Here is a 6,484-nt window from a genome sequence, read left to right as displayed (position 1 = left end):
GAGTTGGACTATTTAACATTCCTTGAGGAAGAACTTTCCATTGGTATCTTTTCACAGATTTAACATTGCTATAAGTAAGTACTGCAAAAGCAAATTTTTTCTATCTTGCTCTTGCAGGGGAATAGCAAAGAAGCAGTCTTTTAAGTCAATTATTATTATAGGCCATCCTTTCCAGATTTCATTTTAATTGCAAACACAGGAGAATTCCAAGGACTAGTAAACTGTTCTATATGCTGAACTTCCATCTGCTCTTGTACCAGCTGCTCAAGTGCTTCTAATTTTCTTTATTCAAGAGCCATTGCTCTACATACACAGGCTTGTCAGTTAACTGTTTTAAAGTAGGGCTGTTGGTTTCCCAGTATCTCCAGAGTTTCTTATTTTATCTAGTGGAGCTATTTTGCCCTTGATTGATGGGCTAATTGTGACTAGGTCTAGAGCAGTGTTGCCTTCTGTAGCAGGCCTTAGTTCTTCAATACTGAGTTTAAATTAGCTATTTCATTGCTGTTAGAAAATGCCTGCCTTGTGTTGTTTGTTGCCAGGTACAAGCTAACCCCTTTAGGGAGTTTCCCCTATTTACAGGATTATCTTGTAGGGATTTTCCCATCAGTAAGGGATTTCCTTGCATCTCTCTTGCTGATCTGCATTCATTAGTCCAATGCCTACCTTTACCACAACTTCTACAAACTCAGAAGGGTGAAGTTTTCTAGAGAAGTCTCTTGGAATGCCTTGCTTACAATCCCCTTTTAAATGACCTCATCTCCCACAGGAAAAAAACAATGGACATTTTGATATCTAGGATTATTAGACATTGCTTGTCCAATTATATAGTTATTGTGGTCAATATCAACAATAGTTCTAATCCATTCATCCACTGAGTGTTGATCTAGCTTTTAAAGGTCTAAGATCTTTTTTACACTCTGTATGTGAATTATGAAAGCTAAAGTTTCAATTAATAACTGTTTCGTATTTGGATCTGATACTGCCCTGTTTACAGTGGATGTTAATATATGTAAGAAGTTAGTAAAACTCTCTCTGGGGTTTTCTCCTCTGCGAAGTTTCTGTCAGATGTCCTCTGCTTTCTGCAATGTTGGTGGGCTTTCTGCTTAACTTTGAAAACATATAAATTAACTAGGCTAGTACCTAACATGACTACTAAGATTATTTATAGGTGAATAACTACTAACTTGTATTTCTTAATTACCCTAAGCAGTTTACAATAGCAGTTTTCATAGGACTAGGACTTTACATTTTTAAATGAGCTGCATTCAATTTATATGTACATATATATACCTTAAACAAGAATTGAAACATTAATACAGTATGTTGTAGCAAATATAACCTTAAATTTCTATCAATATACAATAATTCATATCAATTAAAAATTTGAGAAATATTGTTGCTTTTTTAGTTTAAAAGGAGATACAATAAATGTCAGTGTTTATTTTGTCAGCAATACTTAGTTGCAGTTTTTCTGCCTGCTTTGTTATCTCCTGGCTTACCAGGGGCATATTTTTTTGCTTCAGAGTCTCCAGCTGGCAGGCCTTTCATTTCTGTTTCCAGATGGCAAGAGATTACCTTGTATGTTACCCCTAGACTTACACTCATTACTCCAATGACATATCTTGCCACAGTGTCTGCAAATCCTGGGAAGCCTAGATGTCATTTAGGAGACCCCATTGCCTCCAGAGAGGCTTGTTTGCTTCTCTGATAGAAAGTGCCATATTTTTCACAGTTAATGCACTTTTTGAGATCTGAGATTTTTAGTGGCTTGGTCACAATTTCTTTGTAAATGGCCGAATTCACCATAGAAATTAAAGCACCAGGTATCTGGTGACCTCTAGCTTGTCCTATGATATTGGCATGATGAGCACGTCCCTCATCCACCCATCCATTGGTGCTGCTCATGTCTTTACAGTCTAATAACTCTTTCACATTTGGTATGCATATTCTCAAACATTAAGATCTCTGTCAACACCTGTCTCGCATCAAGGTCTGATACGGCTTTGTTTACAGCTGAAACAATCTGCAAGAAACTGGTGAAGACTTCTCCCAGAGCCTTATACAATCATAGTGAATGAGTGAGATCTTTTCCTGGGCTCCTCAACTTTGTCCCAAGCTCTTAAAAACAACATTGCTCTATAAAGGCATCATCAAATGAAATCTGTTCTTGTAGATCAGAATACCACTTTTCATCAATTGTTAAAGTGATTGATCTTTAACAATATTCACACCCCTTGCTCTATTCCGTTGTTCAATAGTCATGATTCCTCCCTCCACCAGGTTAAGCACTGTATCTGCTGATCAGTCTCTAGCACAGCTGTTATCAAACCTTACCAGTCTTGGGGAATAACTTTATTTTGGATAGCACAGTTACTTAATAGTCGTTTAACATAAGGATAATGCAATCTGTAGGAAATAATAGCCTCTTTAAAATACCTCAGATCTATCATTTCTATAGGATGCCTCATTATCTCATCACAACCATGATCGGCACCATTAGCAGGCATGTGCTACACAATTACTGGAAAAACCCATGGTGATTTTTTAATCCCAGGCCCCTCCTCTGGTTGTGCACTTGGTTTAAGATTAAGATCTCTTGAACCAGGCTGTTTTTCTTTAACTCTGTCGCCCTGCATGGCCTCTTGCTCCTTCCAGCTTCCCATCCCACCCAGGAGCTGTGAGGACTTGAAACTGAAAGTGTGCAGCATAGGGCAGGAACTTGATCTGCCTTCTAGCCCAGTTTGCTTTTCTCTTTCATCCTGTGGGAAGTTCACCAGGTCTGAACCTCTTTCTAGCACTATTCTCTTCCCAAGAACTTCCATCTCTACCCATAATCTCCCCAGTTCCACAGCCAATTCTGCAACCCTTTCAAAAATGAAGAGTTAGAGTGATCCTTTTGGTTTTCCCATTTCATCCATTTTTTGTTTCTCAGACCCCTCCATATTTACTCATAAATTTTCCAATTGCTTAGCCATTCTCCCAACCTTTTTTGAGACAGAATAGAGGAAGAAGACAAGGAAGAGGAGGTGAGAGAGGAGAAGAAGGAGAAGAAATGGAAAATTACAAAGAAATAATAGAAAATCCCTCTGAAAGAAAACCAAGAGATAGGCCAGAGGCAGCAGCTGCAATAAACTTTTTGCTGATATCCTGTGTAAAAATAATTATTAATTAATAATTCTCAGCAGCAGCTTGGTTCACTACCTGCCCCAAGGTCTAGGTTCCCGAAAGACACACACCCAGCCTTTATATTTTAATATGCCTTAAACATCACAATAACTTGGCCACTGCCTAACCTCCCTGCAGTTAATCCCGAGATCTATCTTGGCTGCCCAGCTGGGTACAGGGCTCTTTCTCTGGGCGGCGCTCTCCTGGCTCCTTCACATGGCAGCTATGCCTCTCTGTCCTGCTCTCTTCTCAGATATGGCGTTTCTCCTCTCTTCCACACTCTCCCTGCATGGCAGATCTCCACCTTCCCTCCCTCCTTCCGGTCCCAAGCCTGGGAACTCTAAAATCCCGCCTCTGTCTGCCCTTTCCAGCTATTGGCTGTTGGCATCTTTATTTACCAATCAGAACCAACTGGGGGCAGGTTCCCAGAGGTTACATGCAGATGTTCTAGTGAACAAAAGGGTTTTTTTTTGGGGGGGGGAGGCATAATTAGCATCAGAATACAAGCAGCTAAAGTTCTGAAACAGAATATCCATTCCTTTGTACCCTGCTGTCTCTTATAGGTGGGTTTGTTTTGTTTTGTTTGTTTGTTTGTTTTTGGCTACTTATATCTACCACCCTTCTCTGTCCAATCCCTTTCAACCTCCCACAACATTAGGTGGGAGAGAATGCAGGTTAAAGCAGAAGGGGGCATCAATCTCTTTAGACTACTTCCTGCTATTAAGGCATCAAGTTCCTAGGAGCAAGTTTATTTTCCTTGTCAGGATATTCAATTTCTTCTCTTCTCTTTGTTCATAACCACTTGACAAACCACAGGAGGATCAGAAGCCTCCATGGGTCTGCTCAGGGCTCTCATTTATACCCTCTCAAGAGTCCCTATCATTCCAAATGTAAATTATCTGCAGCTGGCAAAAAGCATGCCCCTCCTAAAGCATGAGACAAATCGTAGTGGCTGTGAACAATCTGTAGCAGCCCCATATCCCACACTTGGGATTAAAACAAAAACATAATCACATAACATGACTGAGTTTAGAAAAAAACAAAATTCCCACTACAGGGCTTGCTTACAGTTTTAGAAGTTAATCCATTATTATCATTGTGGGAGCATGGTGACATACAGGCAGATGTGGTGCTAGAGAACTAGCTGAGAAGTCTACATCCTGATCTGTAGGCGGGGAGAAAGACTTTTGACCTTGCATGGGCTTTTGAAACCTCAAAACACATCCCTGGTAATGAAGCATTTAAATATAACTCCTGTCTCTCTGTCTCTCTCTCTTTTCTTGTCTTTTTCTTTTTTCTTGTCTCCTCCTCCTCTTCTTTCTCTTTTAAGACATGGTTTCTTCTTCTTGTAGCCCCGGTGGTCCTGGTCACTCTGTACACCAGGCTGGCCTCAAACTCAGAGATCTGTCTGCTTCTTCTGACTCCCCAGTCCTGGGATTAAAGGTGTACACCGTCATTGCCTGGCCAATATGAATCTTTAGTGGTAATTCTTATTCAAAACACTATACCCACTGTCTCCTGTGGTACACAGGAGGGTGTTCCAACCCCAGGGCTTTTTTTTGTTTTGTTTTTGTAAAATTGGGGCCTCCAGTGACATCACCTAAACAATCACAATTACAGATAAATTATTTCTAGATAAAGTCTCTTTTTAGGATCAGCAGTTAAGGCTTGAATCATTCCTGTGGAGTACAACTCAGTTCTTTACAGGATCCTTGAGAATCTTATTCAGAAAGCGGAGCACTAAAGATGTGAGCAGTTGGATCACAACCTAGATGTAGCCAGAATCCTAGGTCTCCTACCAGTCCTGGCTAGAGAAACAAATTCACATCAGCTTTATGAGTAGAAGACAAGGATTCCCCCAAGAGGAAGAAGACAATAGAACAGAGCAAGTTCTCCTGGTGCTGTGGATGATCCTGAAGTAAGTCAGAACCCTCTGATCAAGGATTGAAATACACCCCCCTCAAAAAAAAAAAAAAAAAAAAAGTCTGGCAGTGGTGGCACATGCCTTTAATCCCAGCACTTGGGAGGCAGAGGCAGGTGGATTTCTGAATTTGAGGCCAGCCTGGTCTACAGAGTGAGTTCCAGGACAGCCAGGGCTATACAGAGAAACCCTGTTTCAAAGAAATAAAACCAAAACCCAACCCACACCAAACCAAACAAAACCACCCTCCCTCCCCCCCCCCAAAAAAAAAGAAAGAAAAAGGAACAAAAGGAAACCCCAACAAAAACAGGCCTGATAACAATACCTCATCCAGTGGGTCCCACAGGTAAGATCTCACAGGCCATTTAGGAGACGTACCAATTTGGTCCCAAGTTCCCTATGAAGATGGACTCAGTTGTCTGAAATTCTTGTCTCCTAAGAGCTTAGCTACTTTCTGGAATCAGATCATGTGAGTTTGAATATGAATGGTCTCTATGTGTTCATATGTCAAATGTTTGGTTCTAGTTGACGGATTGTTCAGGAAGGACTAGGATGTGTGGCCTTGGAGGAGGTGTGTCAGTGAGGGTAGGCTTTGAGGTTTCAAAAGCCCATAGCAGGTCCAGTCTCTCTCCCCATCTCTGCATGTAACCTATGGATCAGACATGAGCTCACAGCTAGTGCAATGTCTACCTGCTGCCATACTCTCTGCTACAATGGTTACAGCCTAACACTCTGTAACTGTAAGTAAGCACCCAATAAAATGCTTTCTTTTGTCCATTGCCCTGGTTGTGGTGTTTTGATACACAATAGAACATATAAAGAGATCACCTGGAATGACCATTACCTTCCAGGATGTGGCACTTTATCTTACAAGACTTGAGAGGTTGTAGCTAGTACCATGAGAGGTAGTAAAGTGACCCCAAACCAAGATAAAAGTGTCATTGGAAGGCAGCCTGGGCTCTGAAATTCATAGCCTGTCTGCTGGCTCCAGGACCACAGAAAGTACATGACTGCAAGTCACAGAGGGACAGTCTTTAGCTTTGAGGTATCCTTTCAATTATGACATCATGTTGCCCACAGCATGAATGGGGAAATTTAGCCAGGTTGTGCTCTATTCACCTTTAAAGATTTAGTTATTTATTGTATGTAAGTACACTGTAACTATCTTCAGACACACCAGAAGAGGGCATCTGATCCCATTACATGTTCATGAGCCACCACGTGGTTGCTGGGAATTGAATTCAGAATTTCTGGAAGAACAGTCGGTACTTTTTTTTTTTGTTGTTTGTTTGTTTGTTTTGTTTTTTTGTTTTTCGTAGCCCTGGGTGTTCTGGAACTCACTCTGTAGACCAGGCTGGCCTCGAACTCAGAAATCCGCCTGCCTCTGCCTCGCAAGTG

Source organism: Arvicanthis niloticus, chromosome 5 (genome assembly GCF_011762505.2).
Source record: "Arvicanthis niloticus isolate mArvNil1 chromosome 5, mArvNil1.pat.X, whole genome shotgun sequence".
Taxonomy (NCBI): Eukaryota; Metazoa; Chordata; class Mammalia; order Rodentia; family Muridae; genus Arvicanthis; species Arvicanthis niloticus.
This window is presented reverse-complemented; position numbering follows the sequence as displayed.